General features: G+C 44.3%; 1 long non-coding RNA gene across 2 annotated transcripts in view; it reads right to left on the reverse strand.

Moving 5' to 3' along the window:
• Nucleotides 1–1,867: 1,867 nt before the first annotated feature.
• LOC142491928 (uncharacterized) overlaps nt 1,868–25,354 on the reverse strand; it is a 36,718-nt gene continuing 13,231 nt past the window's right edge. For both annotated transcript variants that reach the window (XR_012800593.1, XR_012800594.1), the window contains 2 exons: nt 10,747–10,906; nt 1,868–3,300 (listed from right to left, as the gene is read on the reverse strand). This is a non-coding gene — a long non-coding RNA (uncharacterized LOC142491928). The remainder of the gene's footprint in view (nt 3,301–10,746; nt 10,907–25,354) is intronic.

Consider the following 25,354-nt stretch of genomic DNA (forward strand, 5'->3'; position numbering starts at 1 on the left):
TCTCAGGTGATAAGTGCTGCGTGAGGCAGGGGTGTGGAGCTTGTTCAGATAGCTGGGTAGCTTGCCCATAAAGAATTTAAAGGCAAGACAGGAAAGGTGAACTTTGCGCCTAGACTCTAGTGATGACCAATCTAGTTCTTTGAGCATTTCGCAGTGATGTGTGTTGTAGTTGCATTGGAGAACAAAACGACAAATTGAATTGTAGAGGGTGTCAAGTTTGCTAAGGTGGGTTTGAGGTGCCGTGCCATATACTATGTCTCCATAGTAAATAATTGGCATTAGCATCTGCTGTGCGATATGCTTTCTGACCAGGAGACTTAGGGAGGATTTGTTCCTGTAATGTACCCCTAGTTTGGCATAGGTCTTGGTTGTCAGGCTATCAATGTGCATTCCGAATGTTAAGTGGGAGTCAAACCATAAGCCCAGGTATTTAAAACTAGTGACAGGGGTTAGCATTGGTTCTAATATGGAGCTCAGTCGCTGGAAGCTTTAAGAATTTAGTCTTGGTCCCAAATACCATTGTTACAGTCTTGTCAGTGTTTAAAAACAGTTTGTTTTGGGAAATCCAGTTTTCGAGTCTCAAAAAGTCAGACTGAAGTATGTGTTGAAGGTCAGAGATGCTATGGCTGTGTGCATATAGGATTGTGTCATCTGCATACTTGTGTATTGAGGCTTCTTTACAAGCTGTGGGAAGATCATTAATGAACACTGAGAAGAGTAGGGGCCCCAGAACAGAGCCTTGCAGGACACCACAGGTGATATCCAGGGGGTTGGAGTTAGAGCCTGAGATGGACACATGTTGGGATCTTCTTGATAGGTAGGACTGAAACCAGTTTAAAGCATGCTTCCCTATTCCAGAGCTCTGGAGTTTGTTAAGCAGGATAGCATGATCGACTGTGTCAAAAGCCTTTGCAAAATCTAGGAATACTGCACCAGTGAGTTGTCCCCGTTCCATTCCACACTGGATTTCATTGCAAACTTTTAGCAGGGTAGTTACGGTGGAGTGTTTGGGACAAAAGCCAGATTGGAATTGGCTAGGGAAATTTGTCTTGGCCTCTGGGTAGTTTTTGATATATATCATATGAGCATTCAAAGCCATTTCTTCATTAATTAATTTATTTTGGATATCATCTTTGAAACTATATTCTGTTGAGGGCTATTTATTAAAGGACCTATTTACTCAAATAGCTCCAGCTATAGGGTACAGCCAAGCACCTGTCAAACTTTTAGAATAGGGACAGTTGGTGTTTAGCAGTTAGGAGACGTGTTGGGAAAAGAATACAGTAGGAGAGAACTGACAGGCGAATAGATCAGGAAAAGGGCAGGGAAAAGGAGAGAAGTAAGTGGCAAGAAGGGAAGGGATATTAACAATAGGCTTCAGTAAAATACAAATAGGAAACAGAGACAGGAAGCCCAGAACCAGAAGTACGGTTTCATATCTTCATACAGTATATAGCAGGGGTGGCCAACCTTTTTTTCAGGCGGGCCAAAAAATGGGAAAGCAAATTTTGGGGAGCCCCTGTCCTCTCTGTTGCTGCCATTGGGGAACAGTGGAAGTGCACTGGCGGGGATGAGGGTAATCTGTGTTTAGTGGGCAGGGCCACCACCAGCTTTCCCAGATCCCAGGACAACAGTTTCTACCTGGGCCCCGAGTCAGCAGCCCTCCCTCTATTTATTTTACACGCCCCTGTGCTTTCTCTCCTCTTCGCTCTTATCCTCCCCCCACTCATTGCCCCCCTTTCTCCTCCCCTCTGTTTTTCCCTCCCCCCTTCTCGCTCTCTCACTCCCCTCCTTCCTCAATTCCTCCCCCTCTTCTATCTCACTCTTCTCCCCTCAATTCCTCCCCTTCTTTTTCTCGAAGGGCCGGCCAGCTCAAATGGTGTAGCGGGCCACTAAGTTGACCACTCCTGGTATATAGTCACTTTAGAGTCACTGAACCTAAATCATGTTCATTGGAGCACAGCCAGGATGTACAGCAGCTCAACGACAGTGGACGTGAGAACAAAACAGACTAAGGCAGGACCAAGACCCCACACATAGAGAAGCAAACTGGCCTCAAATACTAGCAGAGATTTTAAGTGAAGTGCACTACACATCCCAGTTAAGCTTCCATGCCAACCAAATACTGCCATAAGCCATTAGGATAAACAGCTAGCTTAAAGAACAGTCCTCTCTTACAGGAGGCTCATTTTAATACCTAAATCTGTGCAGGAGAACTTTCAAGGTAGATATGGTCCAGGAAGGAAAAGTAAAACCATTTTCACGAAAGAAGAAAATCTGTCCCCACGTATCAACAACTATTTAGTGGGTTTACTAAACATGTTTGTAATAATAAGGGAGGACAGTTTGTTTATTGAAATACTGTAAGATATTTATTTGTGCATATTATTATCCGTATGAGTCCCTGTAATCCACGGTGTAGTCTTTTTTTTTAATTTAGTGGCTTCAATTTTTTAATTGTTTTATTCCATTGTTTATCCTTTCCCTTTGGTCACCTTTCCCTGTACGTTATTATTATTTTCCCATTTCATAAATCGTTTCACGTATTCCATTCCAAATATTCTCTGGCCCACATGAGATCTGACTTCTGTCTCTCGTAGGGTTTGCATTGTCAATACTCCTCTCACTGGACACAGAAGAAGCAGGAATAAGTAACAATAAGGTCCAGTAAATAGAGCACCACACATCCTCCTTCCTATGCATCACCATAACAGATCATACAATAAGACATCATTTGATGTTACAATGAGGTATCAAATATGGTGTAATAAAATAATTCTTAACGTCTGATTATTTTCTACACAGAAAGGATTCCTTCTTTAATTCTTGTAACTTTAGAAATGTCAAGACTGTTTATACTTCTCTTATCACGAGAATCAGCAGACTGAGTGGAATGCAAACAGAATAGATACTGTAATTAAAGAATGTATGTATCCTGAGGTACACTTAATGTTATAAAGCAAATCATTTGTCTGGTCAGATTTGTAATAGGTCAAGGTAAATGCATTTCTAATTTGAGATTTCAGAGCTTACCAAGAACCTGGAAATTCCCAGAAACTATAGAAAATGAAATTTTAACACAGTTGTATTCTTATTTTATTCACAGGATATGAATCAGAAGGCAACCGTTGTTGATTTGTTATGTCATTTATGATACCGGAGATATCAGAGAAGTTGAAGAGAATTGCAATACATTAATTGTTGTTCGGAATCCTGTCTGGTCTGAAACATTCCAAACGTGTCCTTTTCCTTCTGCTTAATCTTCACGCACCATTTTACATAGCAGGCGTAGCTTTACATCTGAGAAAATAAGATATAATACCAGATTGTGAATGGCTGGGAATCTAGGTTGGATTTTCACCTGGAGCCTACCAAACATGAGGACACATGCCGCAATCAGGTAGACATAAAAATTCTGAGAAATGGGGCATCTGTGACCATAGTTTAGATAGGAGGCTATTCCTGCAACTACCAGGGTTATAGTTGCCCTTGGGAGGGTGGTTAGGCCTCCCTAGGGAAATAGTGGTAGGGGTTAATCTCTTGTTTGTTTTAGCGGCTAGTAAGGCACTCGATTGCCTTACTAGCAATTTTAGGTAGCCAAGGGGTAGAGGGCATATTTTGAGTTAAATATGAACCCCTTTGATGCCTGTGGCATATCCTGGTAGCCACAGGCATTATGGCTTAATTATAGCGCAATGTTGATGACTTTGATCATAACATTGCTGTAAAACCGAGCCAGTATTTTTTTTTGTTACCAGGTGAAATATTAAGTCCATTTGAACTTAAAGCCACAATACCCCCAAAGAGAAAGTACAGATGTAACACACGTTATTTGAAGCCATGTGTGCACTAAAGCATTTACATAATAATTTAATGAAGTTCCCTGAGAGAATCATTTAAAAAAACAAAAGGTAAAATGTGCCCTGGTAGGTAGGGATGGGCAAACCAGTTCAAATCTGTTTCCCAAATCTGTTTTAGACCAAATCCATCCCCCCACCACCAAAATCGGTCCACGGATTGGGCACTAAAAAAATCTGTGCGGTTGGCATTCTCAAGAAAATCAATTATTTATTTATTTATTTATTTATTTATAAAATATTTTACCAGGAAGTAATACATTGAGAGTTACCTCTCGTTTTCAAGTATGTCCTGGGCACAGAGTAAAACAAATAATACATGGTTACAAATACAGTTACATAAATGAACAGGGTATACATTATATACAAGACATTGCATGCACAGTTAAAGAAAATATATATTATCGGTGGGTAGATTTAGAAAACATATTTAATAGCTCCGCGGCACTCCCGGCCCTTCTTTGGAATAATAGGCCAACAAAAAGCTCTGAACCAGACCTTTTTGATTCGGTAGTAATAAAATGTTCTTTTAAAATTTTGTATAGGGTCAAAAGCTATTATCAACTATCCTCAGCTCCTCTGAGATGTACCCCTATATTTGACAAACCTGACTTTGGTCTGGGTTGGTTTACGGGTACTTTTGATGTACTATATGGAAGGTCAAACAAGTTAGAGATGTAGGGGGATATGCTTCTGAACGGCAAATGATTACATTTTAGTGATTTTTGAAGAGATACTCCATCACGGGTGCTGAGGTGTTTAGATTTTTCCAAGTTTCCCACTATCTTAGGCGGCTGTACCCGGAGGGTTCTGTATTTGAAGAACTATGTAGAAAAAGAAGTTATCAGTGGGGTTTTATCTAAACATTATACCAAGTTCTCATTTCTCTGGAATTTAAGGCCCCCTGCACACACCGTTACATGGATCAATGGGCCCATGATTTTCAGGTAGAGATTCCTTGGGAAGACTGACACGTTATTTAGGTCAATGCAATGAATACATCATTATGCACAATTTCTAAAGAGAATATTTATAAAGTTATGTTTAGGTGGTACCTGACGTCTCAGAGGTTGAGGCAGATTTATCCAGAGACCACAAATTTTTGCTGGAGGGGTTGCGGTGGGGTATGAGATATGGCCCATATCTGGTGGGTTTGCCCCAAAATACAGAGATTCTGGGGAATAGTGCAGAATTTTGTGCGAGAAACTATTGGGATAAGAATCCCCCTAGACCCGATTATAATGGTCCTTGGTAAGCCGCTAGATAACTTAAACGAAAATAAATCTAAATTATTGTCACATATCCTGACCGCGACGAGACGTGCAATCGCAGGTGCCTGGAAAAAGCCCCAGCCCCCCTCCAGAAGAGAGTATCTTGAGAGTAAATGAAGTGCAATCTCTGGAAAGACTAACAGACTATGTTATGTGAGACATAACTTAAGAAAATTTCAAAAAGTTTGTGGGCCCTGGTACTCTAGGGGGAATAGGTGAATTTTTGAGCCACTGCGGACTGAGGGCTGTGTTCTCTTTGAGAACTGGTAATTCTCTGTAATTTGTGGAGTTGTGATGTCTGGCGTCATTGTAGCTTTGTATTTTTGATACCGGTGTTAAATTGGTGGTACCTACCCCCCCCCCTTTTTTTCTCTATTTCTTTATCTCTTTCCCTATGTTTTTCAAAAAATTGAAATAAAAAATAAATTACAAAAAAAAAAAAAATCTGTGCGGATGTCTCCATATCTACCATTGGATACAATCTGGATGGATTTTTTAGGAATCAGATAAGAGGATTCCATAATCCATGGCCGGTTATTACAAATCCACACACAGATTAATCCACAGAGAGAGATTGAGGGAGAGAGTGATATTACCCCCCCTTCCCCCTCGCCCCCCCCCCCCCACCCCCTCCCCAAACAGATTAATCCTAAATTTCTGATTTCTCTCTAAAATAAAAATAAAAATCCGAAAATTGCAAATTTTACTTTTTGAGACTGATCCGCGGGAAATCTGCGGATCAAAGTCACCGGCTGATCCCAGGCGGATCAAAATCCACCAGAAATAGATCGCACTTCTTTAGTTGGAGGGTAAAGAGCCCTGTACACAAGCAGCTGCATTGAAAAGTTAGAACAAACCCACACTTGTGACAGCCTGATTTTCATCAGCCAAAAGAAATTCACACATCAAACTGCTGAGCTGACTCCTTTCTTACAGAAAGACCACGGCATGCATCTTAAAACAAAGAGCTAATCAAAAGGCAGGAGCAGCTGGATCAAGCCCAGTCCTGTCTCTCTCTTGATATCAGGTGCGCTGCAATTCCATGTCAGATTAATTTATGATCCTGCCATTTTGTTCCCAGAGAAAACTTAAACCAAGACAGTTGCAGTGGCAATGTCAAAGTGAATTTCCCAATGAAAGCTTTACATATGAAAGACTAAAAGCTTTACTTATTGTGCATGCGGCTGGCATTTCTTGCTGCAAAATTATTCCAATTGTCAGTCTGGGAAAAATCAGAGGACTGTGAATTGTAAAGATATAGGTTATGGTTATTTAAACAACGAAAGATTCTCATTCTTTAACCCCCTCAAGGCAAAAGAGCAATTAAATCAAGGAACTATTTGGCTGTATTCTGGTATTGCGGGGGTTATGCCTTGCATGGTCTTCCTGAACAAACTGGTGCAAATAAATGCAGGTGGAACTGGACAGGTTTTTTCCAAATCTGAGGGGTTTGCCCATTTGGCGGTAGCTAGGTTGCTTAGCAGTGGGTTGGAGTAACAGGAGGGATATGTACCATAGGCTAAAAGGAGGACAGTAAGAGAGGGAGTCAGAGAGAGTGAGTGACAAAAATAAAGAAGTCAGTTTCACTGCATCACAAAAAAAATAATTAATACTCTATATTCAATGAAATTGAATAATTTGTGTAATCCTGTGTTTATGATCACTTTAGCCATATCAGTTCCCAGTATAGTCTCATAGTAACTGCTGAATTCCATGTGGGTATCTTCTATACACAATACAATAAGGAAACTGCTGCACACCTATAATAATAAAAAAAAAATTTCAATACAAATACCGGGGTGCTGCTGGTTCAGGAATGTCTGTATGGTAATCCAATTTAGACTGAATAGGTGGAAGAAGCAAGGCACTATGGATTTTTTTGGCAAATGTATTGCTAATAAATCGACGTTTCGGCCTCACATGGCCTTTCTCAAGAATATATGGCATCTACTATACATGTTTTGCAATAAATTTGCAAAAAAAATCTGTAGTGCCTATCTTCTATACACTACACAGCTAATAACAAACAAATGTTTAAATAACGCAATTAATCCCTCGTCCTCTCTCTCCCTCTCCCTCATTCTCCCCCTCTCCCCCTCTCCCTCTCTCTCCCTCCCACTCCTCCCTCTCCTCTCTCTCCCGCCCTCTCCCTCCCTCTCCCTCCCTCCCTCTCCCTCCCTCCCACTCCTCCCTCCCTCTCCTCGCTCTCCCTCGCTCTCCCTCTCTCTCCCTCTCTCTCTCCCCCCCTATTTCTCCCCCATCCCTCTCTCCCTCTCCTTCTCCCTCTCATTCTCCCTATATTAACTTTTGAACCCCTGACCTTACACCTGCTGTCCAGACCAAAGTATTGTCCTGTATGGCGCTCTGCTGACTGAAACGTAATATGTCAATGATGGAGCGCCTCATACTCATACTCCTCCCAAGTCTGACCCCACTGTCCGATTCTCCACTACTGTTGGCAGAAATATCATACACCCATTATCACAAGCACGCTGCCTAGGTGTCACATTTAACTCCTCGCACACATTCTACTCTCACATTCCCAATGTTGATATAACCTGTTGATTTTTCCTCTGTAACATGGTAAAGATACGCCCTTTTTTCTGTCGCTCTACTGCTAAACTCTTACACAGGCCCTTATTCTCTCACATCTCAAATATTGTAACCTTCTACCGGCTTTCCTGCCTCCCAACTGTCTCCACGATCATCTATCCTAAACGCTGCTGCTAGAGTCACTTAATTCTCTCCTACATCTGTCTCAGCTTCTCTCCTGCAGAAATAGCGCTCCTGGCTTCCTATTAATCTTGTATTACAAATAAAAGTCTCCTCCTCTCTTTTAGAGCTATATATTCCTCTTCCCCTTTTTACAGCTCAGCCCCCCTTCCCTTCATATTTCTCGCTATACACCTGCTCACCTCTTGTGTTCTGCTCAAGGATGACTGTCTACCCCTTTTGTATCTAAAGCCCTCTCCCACCTAAAACCCTTCTCACTCACTGCCCCACACCTCTGGAATGTCCTTCCCCTGAATCTCCGACAAGGACCTTCTCTCTTCATCTTTAAGGCTGAGGACCCGCTGCGGACGGCCAGCCCCTAACCTCATGCCTGTCTGTCCCCACTGCCTCCTTCCAACGAGGCTCGCTATGTGCTGTGATGCGTCAGCCGCCAGTGGATGCAAGAGGATTGCGATCCCGAGCGGTGACGCGCTGGTACCTTCAAAAGGTAGGGGGGGGGAGTGTGTCTATGTGTGTATACAGGCATACCCCGAATTAACGTACGCAATGGGACCAGAGCATGTATGTAAAGTTAAAATGTACTTAAAGTAAAGCACTACCTTTTTCCCACTTATCGATGCATGTACTGTACTGCAATCGTCACACATGTGCATAACTGATGTAAATAACGCATGTGTAACAGGCTCTATAGTCTCCCCGCTTGTGCACAGTTTTGGTACAGGTAGGGAGCCGGTATTGCTGTTCAGGACGTGCTGACATGCGCATGCGTGAGCTGCCGTTTGCCTATTGGGCGACATGTCCTTACTCGCGAGTGTACTTAAAGTGAGTGTCCTTAAACCGGGGTATGCCTGTATGTGTATATGTGTTGTGTGTGTGTGACGGACTGGGGGGGGGGACGGATGAACGGACTGACCGGGGTGGGGGGAGCAGCACGGAGAGCGAGCAACAGAGGGCATTTATGGGGGCTCGCTGCACCCTCTTGCAGCCCGGGAGACCCCCGCTGCAGCCCTCCGCTCAAACCCCCCCCCCCCCGCTTCAGCTCCTGCTCCCTACGGACCACAGGTAGTGGTCAATTGCCTCTCCACGCGCCACCTGCATGCAGTTCGGGCGCACTGACTGAGGCAGTGGGGCCTCGGCCTAAGACTTAACTTTAAACACACCTCTTTAATGACGCATTTGGGTAGCTCCCTTGGCTAGTACTGTACATCTCATATGCACTTACCATAATACTCTCCTACTGTCTCGGTAAATTCTCCCTACTTACCACTTATATATTAAGTGCTGCTGGAACTCCATTTCCTAATTTCCTCCATTTCCTAATTTTACTTTTATCTCTGATGTGTTTATTCCTACAGTTATTAAGACTCCTATTATTATGTCATGTGTATTACTGCTGTAAAACGCTAAGAACATGGATGGCGCTATAAAAATAAAGATACACATAGATATAAACCCTTAATATCTACATAAATCAGTCCAAAAATATTGGGGCACTCCAAAGTATGTATAAGAAAATAAAATGTATTTCACATCATAAATGTAATGTATTGGTCACCCCTGGAACTGTCCACAGGACATAGGGACTGAAATGCTGGACTTAGGATGTGGATAATTTTTGTTTTCTCATACAAACTTTTTAGCACCACAATACACTTATTTAACTTAAATTCTATTGGATGACTTGGACTTGTCTATCCTTGTCATTCAAATTCAACATAATATTGTATTTATTATTATTTTTTGCCAAGTGACATTACTTCACTTTTCAGTGAATGCTCCAGTGCTGAAAAATGTCTTGTTGAATAGCACCACTAAGTAAATAAGTCACTCCAATATTTGTATGTATCATAATCACCTAGGAAAAAAATCTGGTTAGAAATTGAAGCAAAAAATAGCACCAGATTGAAAAAGACAAAATGTAAGTTTACTATAAATGGGAGTTTTTTTTTTTAATTAATAGATATTGTATGATGCTATTTTTTATCCCGGTTTTTCCCTTGTTTTGCAGACACGAGATTTTTATACCTATGAGTTGTGTCTCATATGCATGCCTGGTACCTGTTTCACCCTGGGTAATTTGAAGTTATTGTACTTTTAAGTATGTGTTAATGGCTTCTCATCATATTGAAAAAAAAATGATAAGAAGCAGGTTAGCATACAGTTAATCACATCATAATTAATTTAGCTAATTACAATTCACACGACTTTAATTGCTTGTACCATTAACTGTGCATTAACCTGCTTTTTACCACATTGAATAGAGACCAATGTCATATTTTCATTGTCTGCCTCTATTACTTACTTTCTCTAGGTTTTTGTTTTTCTCACACTGAAACTTCCAATTTCTTTGCCTTTCTTTTTATTTCTTAATGTAAATGTCTCTTTCTCAGATAGTCTGTCCTTTCTACCCTTGTTTTCTCCTCATTCCCCTATAATTTTACAGGTAGCGTAATACCCAATTTAGAAAGCCCTGCTGTAGTTGTTACAAGGAAATAATCTGCCCCTTTGCCCACATTCTTCCACCATTTCCTTCTTTTATGATACTGATTGAAGTTCTTCAGTTTTGTTATAAAAAAATCAGCCAATTGGCTATGACAATACAGATGTAAGTTACTGTATGTCTATCAATATACTTTGCTATTTGTTACTTTTTTACTAACTTCTCAACCCAACTCCCACAACCGTGTCGAATAATTTACTACAGTATGTGCTTAGTGCTATCTGCTACTTTACCTGGCTGTGGATGTACTTTGCTTTATAAGATTTCATTTGCTGGATTATCAATTATCCAACTAGACATGACCTCTTCCTTAATCCACTCACTAGTTAAGGAGTTCCTCACTCCTACCTGTGTAGTCCAGACCTCCATGCAGTCTTATACTTACCATAACATGTGGGGTTTCAATGCTTCATTGCTTTTCTTTCCTGCTTGTTCTGCTGAAGGTCATGGCTACCCACACCCAAAGTGTTTGTCTGCATTGGGGACTCCTGTCTGGGAGTCTTCAGGATGTTCAGTATTCTTTTCTGTGGCACTAGATACCATGTCTTATCACGTCAGGGTCACCAATGAAAGACAAAGTGAAACTTTAGACACGCTGCAAAATGTTGAATCAAACTTTTGCAGCTTATTGAAGCCTCTATTGCTCAGCAATGTGGTTACTCACAGGCTAGCTATAAAACAGTACTATTCTAACATTTAAATGCACATTTCAAATGTTTATTACTTCTCTTCCCTCAGATGCTCCCAATAGAGAAAGATAATGTCCCAGACAATTATACCACTTTAATAATCATAGTCTCCAGCCAGGGCTCCGCTTTTAGGGACTCGTGAAGTGCATACGTATGACAGTGTCCGCCTTAACAGTTTTCTAAGGAAGACATCAAAACATCTTGTTTTGTTATGTTCTGTCTCAATTTTACTCTTTTTAAACTCATCCCTTCCCTACAAATATGCTATCTTTCCTGCTAGACTAAATACCTGACACTGTTAGAACTTTCAGTATTTCCCTTAACCCTTGTATTTTTAACAAAATGTATCATAAAGTTAATTTCCCCTTTTATATTGAAAATGCACCTTTAAGAACTTGTGCACACTTAATGCTATATTTCTGGACATGTACTAATTCTAATACAAATGTGTTTCATAAGAATTGCAGCTTTAAATATTCAATGCCAATATTATTATTATTATTATTATTATCAGCAGCTTGATGAAAGATTACAACAAATTCAGTGGAAACAATTACAAAGTTGAATAAGTATGGGGAAATTGTACTAACTCGCCCCTTCCAAAAAAATAACTAGAGGATCCACTGCCCGTGAGAAACAATGGGGGCTGTTTACTGGATCCTTTATTATAAAAATTCTGTTTTTTGTTAATATTCACTTGTGACAATTTACCAAAGTCTCCAAGCTGCAAACCTGGGGTAATAACAGTATTATATTATTATATATATAGTGTTGTTTGCTAAAGGAAGCATACTTTACTTTGAAGCAGTGTTTCTCAACTGTGGTTCTGCGTCTCCTAAAGGCGCCTGTGACTAACCGAAAGAGTTTTTCATGAAATAACAAACCATGATGTGATTTTAGTGTACTGTTGATGAAAGATTTTACATTTAATTTCATATCATAGGAGTTTTGGAATTTGTAGTTTCAATAGTCATGATTAAACAGTCACTGTAAGTGCAAACATTTTGTACAGTAGTTAATACAATTATGTCTCCAACCAGTTCTATAGCAACTCTAATAAACTTACTATAAATTGTGATGTACTACAGTAGTTCAGTACCTCAGCAATTTGATCATATAAACAAGGAGATTAAGGTGAATTAACAAGTTAGATTTTCTTTTATTTGTACTTCTATTTTATTGTAAAAACGCATCTCTTAAAAGACTCAATACCGGAGGCGCATGCGCGAGGCTGGAGCGGATGGTAGCATAAAGTCAGAGCTCCATACCCCACCTCCCTAAACACTAAAATAACGGCAATAATCACCGAGGAAAATCGGGGAAAAAAAGAGTAATAGGGCAGTGGATACTCCCGTGATGGCACCCCTAACAGCCAAAAAGAAGAAAGAGGGTGATTTACGAAAATACCTGGGTCGCTCTACCCCACGAGGCGCTGCCGCAACAAGGCCGCCAGAATCTGCAGCGGGATCCGATTCGGAGAGGGACGAGGACCCCCCGCATGAACCCACCCAGATGCCGGTCAGAATATGTGACTTTGATAGGTTATATCAAGACATGAAGACCATGATTTACGTGGGGCTCGAAGATATGAAGAAGGAGGTCCAGGGGCTGGGAGAGAGAACAGGGGCCCTAGAAGAAAAGATGGCGGCCGCATCCAAACAAATTAAAAAGACAGAAAAAAAAACCACACACATGCAAGCCCAGATTGCAGAGATATTAGACAGGCAAGAAGATGCCGACAACAGAGACCGAAGAAACAACATCAGGGTACGTGGGGTCCCAGAGTCGGTCACGGATGCTGAAGAATATATAACCAGATGGCTGGAAACACTGCTGCCTGATATCCCTGCCCCAGAAAGGGCCATGGACCGCTGCCATAGAGCCCTAAGAAGCCGCCCAGCCGCGATGGAACAACCGCGAGATATTATCGCTAGGCTGCATTATTTCAAAACCCGAGAAGCTATCTTCAAATGCACAAGAGCGGAAGGGGCATGCCGGTTCGAGGGAACCACAATACAACTATTCCAGGACTTATCACCGATCACCCTCGCACGAAGAAGAACACTACACCCGGTTACTAAGGTGCTGAGGGACCGAGCAGTGCGATACCGGTGGACCTTTCCGTTCGGCCTGATGGTCCTATGGAACGGAAAGGCCATAACAATCAAGGACCCAGCAGAAAGCGAGGAATTCTTAAACAAACTGGGGCTGAAGGAGGGCCCGATGCAAAGTCCTAGGCGAGAGGTGCGAGAGGATTCAGAATGGAGCACCGTAAGGCCTCCAAAATCCCCTGAGGCCCGATGAATTCCGCAATATCCTGAGGAAAATACCCACTTAAAGTTGAACATAGTTCCAGTTTAATAATGGGGGTTACGGTTTGCCCACCAGTTTATCTGCCAAAGAGCTAGCCACAAGACCTGCTCAAGTCATCACCCTGCGGTAAATACCAGTAAAAGGACTATCCTGGCCACCTGAAAAAGTAAAATCAAACTCCTACCTGTAGCTGAAAATGGCGATCCGAGGTGGAACGCAAGCCGCCAAGAATGGCGTCGCAGCAAGCGTCTCACCGCATGGCTTCGTTGCGGAAGTGGAGGAGTTCCTGACGCGGGAGCAGGTGAGGAGACGTCCTTCTTCGCGGGCTGGCCGAGGGAAAATGGCGGCCGCCGGAAGCACGTTACCGGAAATGGTCCAGACGCCATCTTGGAGGAGGCAAACAGAACAGAGGGACAGAGAGCGTCACCACTCGGCGCCGGAAGGGAACAACCGGCGGAAGGCGTCCGGCGCACACAGCCCCACTAAAAAGAACATGGCGGAAGACGCAATAAACCGCAAACAGAGCGGATAGCAACTAAGCTGGCCAGACGAAAGTTAAGACATGAGAGGGGAGACCCACCCGGACACTCAGTGGGCAACAGGAGAGAGGGGGGAGGCTGGGACTCATCTCTACGAACTAGATAGAGGCAGGCAATCAGCAGGGCGACTCCAGACACGGCAAGAGGGTTCGCTCAGGGCCCACAAATAGAGTTCCAGAGAGTTTCAGCATAACAACAACCCTCTCACCACACACATAGCTTCCCAGGGCAACAGTTAGCTGAAACGCTGCACAGACACTGAGTCAGACAGGTAACACACAAGAGAGTCTAGCGAGCAGGGGCAAGAAGTTATTTCCTACAAGTTATTCCCTACACTGTATACATTACTCTTATAAAAAAAAAAAAAAAAAAAAAAAAAAAAAAATTATAAAGAGTTCGGAGTTGATCTTATAGTTATCAACTTAAGTTACACAGCATTGCCGTTACAATATTCCGCTGCACAAGCAAGGGAGGGGGGGAGGGATGCTGTCCCCCGCAAAGGCTTTGTGAATGAGTCTCCACATGGGCATGGGTGAGGAGACCCAGGAGGGGCCCATGAAAGTCCCATTTAGGCCAGCCACGAAGGACGAGAGAGGGGGAAGGAGGGCCATCCCGAACTCCGTCCAGGCTGTACGCCTGAAGAGGGCAACGATGGAGAATGGGGGGGCTAGTTCCCGCCCATTCCTCGGACAGTTATTATGTGTTGAAATAAATGTTGAAATATGTTTGTTTATGTTTCCCCAGTGTGCTCCCCTCTGTATTCCCATCCCAAGGCTCCAGCACGCTGCCAGATGGACCCAACCACAGGATCACCCGGCATCCTCATCACGGACACCAGAGGCTCAGATGGTCGCTAACATAGGAGTGAAGGTTTGGAACCGCAATCATGAATAAAGGGATTACTATCATATCACATAATGTCAAAGGCTTTAACAACCCAGGGAAACGCAGACTAGCTATGACGGACTATAAAAAATCAGACCCTGACATCATCCTCCTGCAGGAAACTCACTTTTCTAAATCTAGCTCACCAAAATTTATAGATTATAGGTTTAAGAATTGGTTCTCAGCCTCAGCCACACAAAAAAAGAGAGGGGTAGCCATCCTGGTGCATGACCGTTTGCCCTTGACGATTAAGACCATTAAAAGAGACTACAACGGCCGATTTCTCATTGTAAGCGGCGAAATAAGAGGTCAACCAATCACGCTGGCAAACGTCTATGCTCCGAGCGAAGGTACGGAAGCTTTTCTTGAGAGATTCTTCGCCATACTTCAGAGGTTAGCACAGGGCTGTGTAATACTGGGGGGCGACTTCAACCAAACACTAGATCCTATACTGGATAGATGCACCCCAAGCGGAAAAAATAGCTCCAAGATAAGACAAACGTGGAATAGAGGGCTGCGCAACAATAATCTACTTGACATTTGGCGAGAACAACATAGACAAGAGAAAGGGTTTACATTCTACTCCCACCCCCATGACCGCTACAGTCGGATAGACTACCTGTTTGTATCCAGTAGAATGGTTCCACAGATCTCCCACTCGGGCATCCACGATATTTCGTGGTCAGATCATGCACCGATTGAGCTGCGGTGCACTGATTTTATTCTGGACAGACCAGGAGCGAACTGGAAGCTCAACGAAGTATTGCTAAAAATCCCCGCAATTGCACAAAACGTAGGGGATAAAATCAGGGAATATTTTCAGGAGAACTTAGGAAGTGTGACATCGCAGGCTACCTTATGGGAGGCCCATAAGGCGACTCTGAGAGGAGAGCTCATGAGGATTGCAAGCAGGCGAAAGAGGGAGAAGGACAAAAAAAATCAATCAGTTGCAAGCAGAATTGGCAGTCCTCTCGACTCGACATAAAAAGAATAAAGACGCAATGACCCTTAAGGAGTTGCTAGACACTAAAACTAAACTGAATATTTTGTTAACCTCCCGTGCTGAGAAAGAGCTGACATGGACTAAGCGGAAATATTTTGAGAAAGCAAACAGGCCAGATACCCTACTTGCCAACAAACTAAGAGACAAAAACCAAATCTCCCAAATTCAGACAATTCGAACAGAACAAGGGGATCTGACCTCTGACCCCAAAAAAATAGTCAATGAATTTAAAAAATATTATGAGACCCTATACGATGGGGCGAAGGTGGCACACACGCCAACCACAAAAGCATGGCTAAAGACGTTCTTGGCCGAGGCACAACTGCCTACAGTAACCAGAGAGGAGAGGGACGCACTACAGGCTGATTTTACTATCGAGGAACTCATGGAGGTAATGAAGTCATTGAAAGCAGCCAAAGCCCCAGGCCCAGACGGCTTTTCCAATCTCTATTATAAAAAATTCCGTAAAATATTAGCTCCTCATTTACTAAAACTTTGTAATTCCTTCTTGGATGGTGCCCCCATCCCGGGCTCGATGCTCCAGGCGTCTATCTCAGTAATCCACAAACAGGGAAAAGACCCAGCGGACTGTAAAAGCTACAGGCCCATCTCGTTAATAAACTCTGACACAAAAATCTTCTCGAAACTGTTAGCTAATCGCCTTAACCAGGTGTTGTCCAAGTTGGTCCATCCCGATCAAGTGGGGTTCATATGTGGTCGACAAGCAGCTGATAACACCAGACGGATTATTGACTTAATTGATCTGGCACAGAAAAAACGTATCCCGTCTATGGTGCTTAGTTTAGATGCTGAAAAAGCGTTCGACAGAATTGACTGGCCCTACTTGAGGGAGACGCTTGGGGCGTTCGGGCTGGGAGGGAGAATGATAGAGGCAATTCTCGCTCTATATCAGGGACCGACGGCGAAGGTCAGACACCAGGGCTTCCCCTCGGAAGAATTCCAGATAAAGAGCGGCACCAGACAGGGCTGTCCTCTGTCACCCCTCCTTTTTGCGCTCTGTATTGAACCCCTAGCGGCGCACATCCGTCTCAGTCCAAATATAACAGGCATCCAAATCAGTGACCAGCTACATAAGGTGGCCCTGTATGCTGATGACGTGATACTCACACTATCACAGCCCCTCACCTCTCTGCCGAACGTTTTCCAAATTTTAAGGGAATTCAACACGATATCGGGGTTTAAAATTAATCAGGCAAAATCAGAAGCCCTAAATATCAATTTACCTAAAGCCACTGAGAAATTGATCACGGTAAATTTTGAATTCAAATGGCAAACCTCCTGCATAAAGTATCTAGGAATAAATATCACAAACCAATCAGACACCCTATATAAAGCGAATTACCCCAGACTGATTCGGACACTAAAGGACGATCTCCGGAAATGGGCAGGGTACAACATATCCTGGATTGGTAGGATTCAATCTCTAAAAATGAATCTCCTTCCCAGAATTCTGTACCTATTTCAGACTCTTCCGGTCCCTATAATCAGGGAAGAGATCCTTCAGTTACAGTCCGCAATGGTGAAATTTATCTGGGGTAATAAAACCCCCCGCATCAAAACTAGCATACTAATTAGGCCCACTACAAAAGGAGGGCTAGCGGTACCTTGCCTGTTGTCGTACTATAGAGCGGCCCAATTAACTCAAATCATCCAGTGGCACACCCATCCCATACGAAGGCGATGGGTGGAACTGGAGGCGGCCTGCTGTGCCCCGGTGGTACTGCGGGACCTGATCTGGCTCCCAAATTCAGTCCGCAGAGACTTCATAAATCCGCTCCCCGCAGTTGTCAGCTCTTTGGCAGTATGGGACAAAAGCAAATATAAGCATGTTTTGATGAGAAAACACTCCTTGATGACCCCAATTTTGGGAAACCCTGATTTCGCTCCGGGCCTGCAGAGGAAAGATTTTATTATATGGACACAGAAGGGCTATACTCGCCTTCGACACCTGGAGGGTAGGATATCTATCAAACCGTTTGAACAAATTAAGTCGGAAAAATCGATGCCAAATTCAGAATTCTTTAGATACCTCCAGCTAAGAGCTTTCTATGATAAATTCCCAAACCGCGCTAAACGCACCAATTTTGAACAGCTCTGTTCTACTGGAACAGGAACCCAGGGACTTATCTCTACAATGTATAAAGCGGTAGTCTGTCCGACTCCTGACGCTGACGTGACGTTAAAATATAGGAACAGATGGGAGAGAGACCTAGGAGACATATTAGAGGACACAGACTGGGATCAGATCAGCCTGGCGGCAGCTAAGAGCTCGATTTGCATGACATTAAAGGAGAACGCGTATAAAGTCCTGATGAGGTGGTATCTGACCCCAACACGATTGTCAAAGTTTGTTCAAGGTTACCCCCCATTGTGCCCTAAACAATGTGGGGAGCAGGCAAACTTGCTACACATGCTGTGGGGCTGCACCAAAGTACTCCCAATCTGGGAGGAACTCAGAAATTGGCTTCAGAGCATTCTCGACTGCACGATCCCTTTGGACCCCTGGTTGTTTCTGCTGGCCAGAGACACTCCGGGGCTAAACAGGTCGAAGCACAAATTAATTGCACATTTTGCAACTGCCCTGAGGTGCGAACTCGCAGCATTGTGGAAGCAACCGGATCTACCAAATATCCCAAAAATCAGAAACCGAATTTGGCACGTTTGCCGGATGGAACAGTTAACGAGTCTAGTTAACGACACCGGCACAAACTTTCTCAAAGTATGGTCACCATGGCTAGACCTGAACGATATCCCAGGGGTCAACGCCTCCAACATACTGCTTTAATAGATGCGGACGCGTTCTCCTTGGATGAAGTGTAGTGAACAGAAGGCTTTAGATTCTTGACAAGATTAGGGGTTCACTAGACTAAGCAAAGAAAAAATTAAGCATAGGTCAAAACACAACAGAAGAGATCAGAAGTCTACATAAAGACTACTGTTACTGCGAGCCCTTAGGGACCAAAAGCCGACTAAACCCAAGAAATCCAGACCTCAACGAGAACCATAACCTCTATGATAAGTCCAGAGGAGTCGAAATCGTGCTGTGGCAGCCTCCTCCCCCCCCCCCTTCCCCCCCCTCCCTCCCCCCCTTCCCCCCCCCTCCCTACCTCCTCCCAGGTGTAGTCTGTCTGTAGGTCTTGTTGGTCTGTTTGTAACCCCAGTCTGTCTTTTGTGAATTTACTTATAAAAAGAGTTGTTATGGATACCTTTGTATACGATAATGGGTTGGAAGAAAATGTGATTATTGTACCATGCACTCAATAAAAAATTTTTGGTTGAAAAAAAAAAGACTCAATACCGTTATTTCATATAATTTTGGTGTAAAAGTGTATTGTTCAGTATTGTGCAGTGCACTCAGTGAAAAAATTGACGGGAATACTCCAAAAGCTCTTCACACCCTTTTTTTAACTTCCATTTGTATTGTATTGTATGTCTTTATTTATATAGCGCCATTAATGTACATAGCGCTTCACAGCAGTAATATACGTGACAATCATATAAATAACAAATAATATAAATAACACATAAAGGGGAGAAGTGCTTCAGACATAAAAGTAAAAGTTAGGAAAAGGAGTCCCTGCTCCGAAGCGCTTACAATCTAATTTGTTGGTAGGAAGAACGTACAGAGACAGAAGGAAGGCATTCTGGTAAGTGCATCTGCAAGGGGCCAAGGTTAATGTATGAGGTGTTAATTATCAGCCATGGAGCTACTCATATGCTTCCTTAAGCAGGTGTGTTTTGAGGTGGGTCTTAAATGTGGATAGCGAGAGTGCTAGTTGGATATTGAGGGGAAGGGCATTCCAGAGGTGTGGGTCAGTTAGAATGAAGGTTTTAAGACACGAGAGGGCTTTAGATACAGAAAGGGTAGAGAGAAGACATCCTTGAGCAGAACGCAAGAGTCGGGATGGTGCATAGCGAGAAATTAGGGCTGAGATGTAAGGAGGAGCAGAAGAGTGTAAAGCTTTAAAAGTGAGGAGGAGAATTAAGTATGTGGTACGGGATTTGATAGGAAGCAGAAGAGGGATTTCAGCATGGGAGAAGCTGAGACAGATTTTGGAAATAGTAGAGTGATTCTGGCAGCAGCATTTAGGATAGATTATAGGGGAGACAGTTGAGAGGCAGGCAGGCCAGACAGCAGGAGGTTACAGTAGTCGAGACAGGATAGAATGAGGGTGTGTGTCAGAGTTTTTGCAGTCGAGCAACAGAGGAAAGGGCGTATCTTGATAATATTGCGGAGGAAGAAACAACAGTTTTTTGCTACCTTTTGAATGTGAGAAGAGAATGTGAGAGAGGAGTCGAATGTAACACCTAGGCAGCATGCTTGGGCTACTGGGTGAATGATGGTACTTCCAACAGTAAGGTGGAAGGAGGAAATAGGGCCAGGTTTGGGAGGAAGTATGAGGAGCTCTGTTTTTGCCATTTTAAGTTTATGTCGACGGAGGTCCATCCAAGATGATATACTGTAGCCGAGAGACATTCAGAAACTTAGTCTGTACAGCAAGTGTAAGGTCTCGGGTAGAAAAGTAAATGTGTGTGTCATCAGCATAGAAGTGATATTTGAACCCAAGAGATGTTATTAGGTCACCTAGAGATAGTGTGTAAAGAGAAAAGAGAAGGGGTCCCAGGACAGAACCCCTGTGTACCCCCACAGAGAGATCGATAGAGGAGGAGGTGTTAGCAAAAGAGACACTGAAATTATGATGGGAGAGGTAAGAGGAGATCAAGGATAGAGCTTTGTTACGAATGCCAAGAGTATGGAGAATGTGAAGGAGAAGAGGGTTGTCCACAGTGTCAAATGCTGCAGAGAGGTCGAGTAATATGAGCAGAGTGTAATGACCTCTGTCTTTGGCAGCATGGAGGTAATTAGTTATTTTAGTGTGGGCTGTTTCAGTGGAGTGAGCAGTGCAGAAGCCAGATTGTAGAGGGTCTAGGAAAGAATAGGTGTTGAGAAAATGGAGCAAGCAAAAGAATACAAGATGTTCAAGGAGTTTAGAGGCAAACAGCAGGAGTGAGACAGGTTGATAGTTAGAAAGACAGGTAGGGTCAAGCTTTCTGTTTTTGAGTAATGTTTAACTGTTGCATGTTTGAAGGAAGAGGGAAAGATACCAGAGTACAGGGAGGAGTTTAAAATGTGTGAGTGTAGGGATTATATAGGAGCAAGAGGTTTTAGGAGATGAGAGGGAATGGGGTCAAGAGGGCAGGTGGTAGAGGGAGAAGAGGAGATCAGCAACGACACATCCTCCTCTGTGACAATGGATAAAGAGTCAAGAAAGGCAGGAGGGGAGTTAGGAAGAGGTGTAGGATGGGAGGAGGATACAGAGTGGATGGCCTGACATATGGAGTCCACATTTTCCTTGAAATAGTCGGCAAAGTCCTGAGGTGAGATGAAGGACGAAGAACAGGCAGAAGAGGGTGGTCTGAGTAGGGAGTCAAAGACAGAGAAGAGTCAGTGTGGATTAGACTTGTGCAGGTTGATTAGTGAAGAAAAGTAGAATTGTTAAGCTTGAGAGAGGGCAGAGTTGAAACAGGATAGCATAAATTTGTAGTGAAGGAAGTTTGCGAGAGTGTGAGATTTCCTCCAGAGGCATTCAGAGGAACAAGTGGAGGAAAACAGCATACGCGTGTGGTAATTTAGCCAGGGTCTGGGTTCAAAGGGCGAGAGCAGCAGAGAGAAAACGGGGCATGTAGATCAAGAGAGGAGGCTAGGGCAGAGTTATCGTTCCTGATCAGGTTGTCAGGGTCTGGACCAAAGCTGAGAGAGAGGACCGAAAAGTGGACCCAAAAGCTGTTAGATTAATAGAGCGCAGGTGTTACGCCGGTTCTGCCCGCAGACCAGACCCGTCCCTTATACTGAGGTGGGGACGTATATGTCCATGCACCCGCAGCAGAAGGAGCGTGTTCGGAGTGCGGTGTTTGGGGTTGCCTGGCCAGGTGGGAATAGCAGTAGCAATACTTGCTGGTACCGGAAGCAGAGTAGAAGTAGTTGCCGTTAGCCAAGGCCAGGGATAGGTGAGGTCCGGAATGTAGGGGTCCGAGCAGGGTCCTGGGGCGAAAGAAGCTGCGTCGTCAGGGAGATCTGGGGTCAAAAGCCAATGAGAGAAGTCCGCCGAGCCGAGTCATAACCTGAGTAACAAAGACAATAGGGAGAGCCAGAATAGACATCCACAAGAGAGACTATGTCGAGCGATGTGAGAGAGGTAGGACAGGTACTAAATACTGGTGCTGACCAATGGGAAGTGGAGGCAGGCCTGGAGGAGCCCGAGGAGCTGTCCAGGATTGGTCCTCATAATAGGCCGCCAGGTGGTAAGGTTTAGGGTTAACTGGTAACCAGCGCGTGGGCGGGGGGCGTGGCTTCACTGCAAGAGCAGTGAATAAATTAACTTGTGTGGACACGCGCTCCGTAACAGGAGGGGATGCGCGTGCAGGGGCAATGGCAGGCGCCCGAGCACCAGCCAAACGCGGAGCAGCGGCAGCCCGACGGAGAGGACAGGGGAGCCCCCCCACCACGGAGGTCGGGCGGGAGCGGCGAGAACGGAGCCCCACAGCAGCGGGAGCCGAAAGAGGTGAGGGGAGGTCATGCTGCGACCGCCGTGACCCCCGAGTCCTCACAGTACCCCCCCCTTCAGGGTCGGCCTCAGGACGATCCTTCCATGGTTTGGATGGAAACTTTTTCCGGAGGCGTTTAAGAAGTCCTGGTGTTTGAATGTCGTTAAGAGGTACCCAAGACCTTTCTTTGGGTCTGAAGCTCTTCCAATGGACCAAGAAATGGACTTTACCTCTGGAGAGACGGGAATCTAGTATGGCTTGGACCTCGTACTCTTCGTTGCCCTGTATGATCACTGGATCAGGTTTAAGAGTGTGGTCCGAAAATAGAGGACTAGAGATGAAAGGTTTGAGAATTGATGTATGAAAAACATTAGGAATTCTCATGTTTGGAGGTAGTTGAAGGCGGAAGGCCACCGGGTTAACCTGCTCCACGATAGGAAATGGACCAAGAAACCTAGGTGCCAATTTTTGGGAAGGAGTTTTGAGGTGGATATTCTTGGTAGACAACCAAACCTTATCCCCTGGCTTGTAACTGGGCACAGGTCGGCGATGACGGTCAGGGAGGCATTTTGAAGAGCTGTATGAATTTTAACCCAAGAGTCCTGTAGGCGGGAGATGTGTTCATCTACGGCTGGTACTCCAGAGGAGACATTGGAAATAGGCAGGCAAGCCGGGTGGAATCCGTAATTAATAAAGAAAGGCGTCTCGTGAGTAGATTCGTTCCTGGAGGAATTAAAGGCATACTCAGCCCAGGGAAGTAATTCCAACCAGTCATCCTGGGAGTTAGAGACGAAGCACCTTAAATATTTCTCGAGGGATTGATTAAACCCCTCGGTCTGCCCGCTACTTGACAGGCCCGAGTGAATTCAACAATGGTTTTGGCCATATTGGGCCACCAGAAGGTGCGACGGATGAGGTCCAATGTCTTCTTGAATCCCGAATTTCCTGCCAAACGGGAGGTGTGCCCCCAATCCAGAATCTCAGGAATAAACTCGGGCTCTACGTACAAAGTGCAACAGATATCCTAGAATTGCTCCAAGGAGAAACTGGTGCTACCAATTGTACACAGGCATGTACTACATACAGTCCAGAAAAATCACTGCACAATAAGAAATAAAGCGCACTTCCGTCCAGTGTCCCACTAATAAATGAAGAGGCAATATAGACACCCCACTTGAACCGTGCACCGTGACTATCAACGGGTAGGGGCTAAAATGTGGTAAGGAGAAATATAAAGCAGTAGTACCGCCGTGTCCCCTGTAAAGGAACAACCAGCTAAGTATGCCGCTACCCTCCGCCACTGCCCTCCAACACACGGTGTCACACACGGACAAGATATCCTCACTGCGGAGGTAAGGGAAGGGAAAACTAGAAGAGTAGTCACTCACAGTCTTGACGCGCCGGGTCTCCGGTCAATGATGACGTCAGGTACCTCCGAACCGGAAGAGGAATACAGCGTGCTCCAGCCCAGGTAAATCGAACAGAAATAGAGTTGTAAGGCGGTTCACTGCTGCCGCAGGGGTATAAAAGTGAAGGTTCCACACGCAATAAAATAAAAGGTTAGTTTATTTAGTGCATATAAAAAAAAAATCTGCCACAGAGCGAACTCTGACGCGTTTCGTCCCACCAGGGACTTTGTCAAATAGTCCTTTGTACAAAGTGTCCTTCGGTACCTCGAGATCTCTAGGAAGGTGTTCATGAGACTTGATGATCTTTTCAAGATTTTTTAACGCAGCGACCGCGAGGATCTTTTGCTTGGGAAGGATGGACTCGGTAGTCTTTTCTGGTCTTTCTTCTGAAGAATACTGTCTAGAGAGGGCATCCGCCTTGACGTTCTTGGTACCGGGAATGTAGGACAAAATAAAATTAAACCTAGAGAAAAATAATGACCAGCGGGCTTGGCGGGAGCCCTCTATATCGGCAGGCATTCTCGATATACAAAAGGTTTTATGATCCGTGAGAATCGTAAAGGGCTCTTTTGACTCTTCTACAAGATGCCTCCATTCCTGAAGAGCCAACTTGACGGCTAAAAGTTCCCTATTGCCCACGTCATAGTTCCTCTCAGCTAGAGAAAATTTCTTAGAGAAAAAAACCACAGGGGTGGAGTTTATCCTGGGGAGAAAATCTCTGGGATAGAACCGCGCCAGCCTCGCAGTCCGAAGCGTCTACCTCCAGGGTGAATGGAAAATTGGTGTCGGAGTGACGGAAGATGGGAGCTGAGACAAATGCTTGCTTCAAAGTTTTTCGAAAGCCGTGAGTGCTTCAGGTGACCAAGTTGAAGGATCCGCTCCTTTTTCGGATCAGTGCTGTGATTGGGGCGATGATGGAGGAAAAATTGCGAATAAATTTCCGGTAATAATTGGAGAACCCCAGAAAGCGCTGAATAGACTTGAGGGAATCGGGTTGTGGCCAGTCCACTACAGCTTTAAGTTTCTCTGGGTCCATGGCAAATCCCCTGTTGGAAATAATATACCCAAGAAAGGAGGTGGAGGACTGATGAAAAAGACATTTCTCCAACTTGGCAAACAACCGATTCTCTCGGAGGCGGGAGAGTACGAACTTCGTATGGGTAATATGATCCTGTAGATTTTTTGAAAAAATAAGAATGTCGTCCAGATAAACGATTACGAAAAGGTTAAGGACATCCCGAAAAATATCATAGATAAAGTCCTGGAAGACCGCCGGGGCGTTGCATAAACCGAAGGGCATCACAAGATATTCGTAGTGGCCGCTACAGGTGTTGAAGGCGGTCTTCCATTCATCGCCTTCCCGGATGCGAATGAGATTATATGCCCCGCGAAGATCTAGCTTAGTAAAGAGGTTAGCACCTTGAAGTCTGTCGAAGAGTTCACAGATGAGTGGGAGAGGATAACGGTTCTTCACCGTAATGCGATTCAGGCCCCGGTAGTCTATACACGGTATGAGAGTACCATCTTTATTCTTAACAAAAAATAATCCGTCCCCCGCGGGTGAATTGGAATGCCGTATAAAGCCCCG

Source organism: Ascaphus truei, chromosome 4 (assembly GCF_040206685.1).
Source record: "Ascaphus truei isolate aAscTru1 chromosome 4, aAscTru1.hap1, whole genome shotgun sequence".
Taxonomy (NCBI): Eukaryota; Metazoa; Chordata; class Amphibia; order Anura; family Ascaphidae; genus Ascaphus; species Ascaphus truei.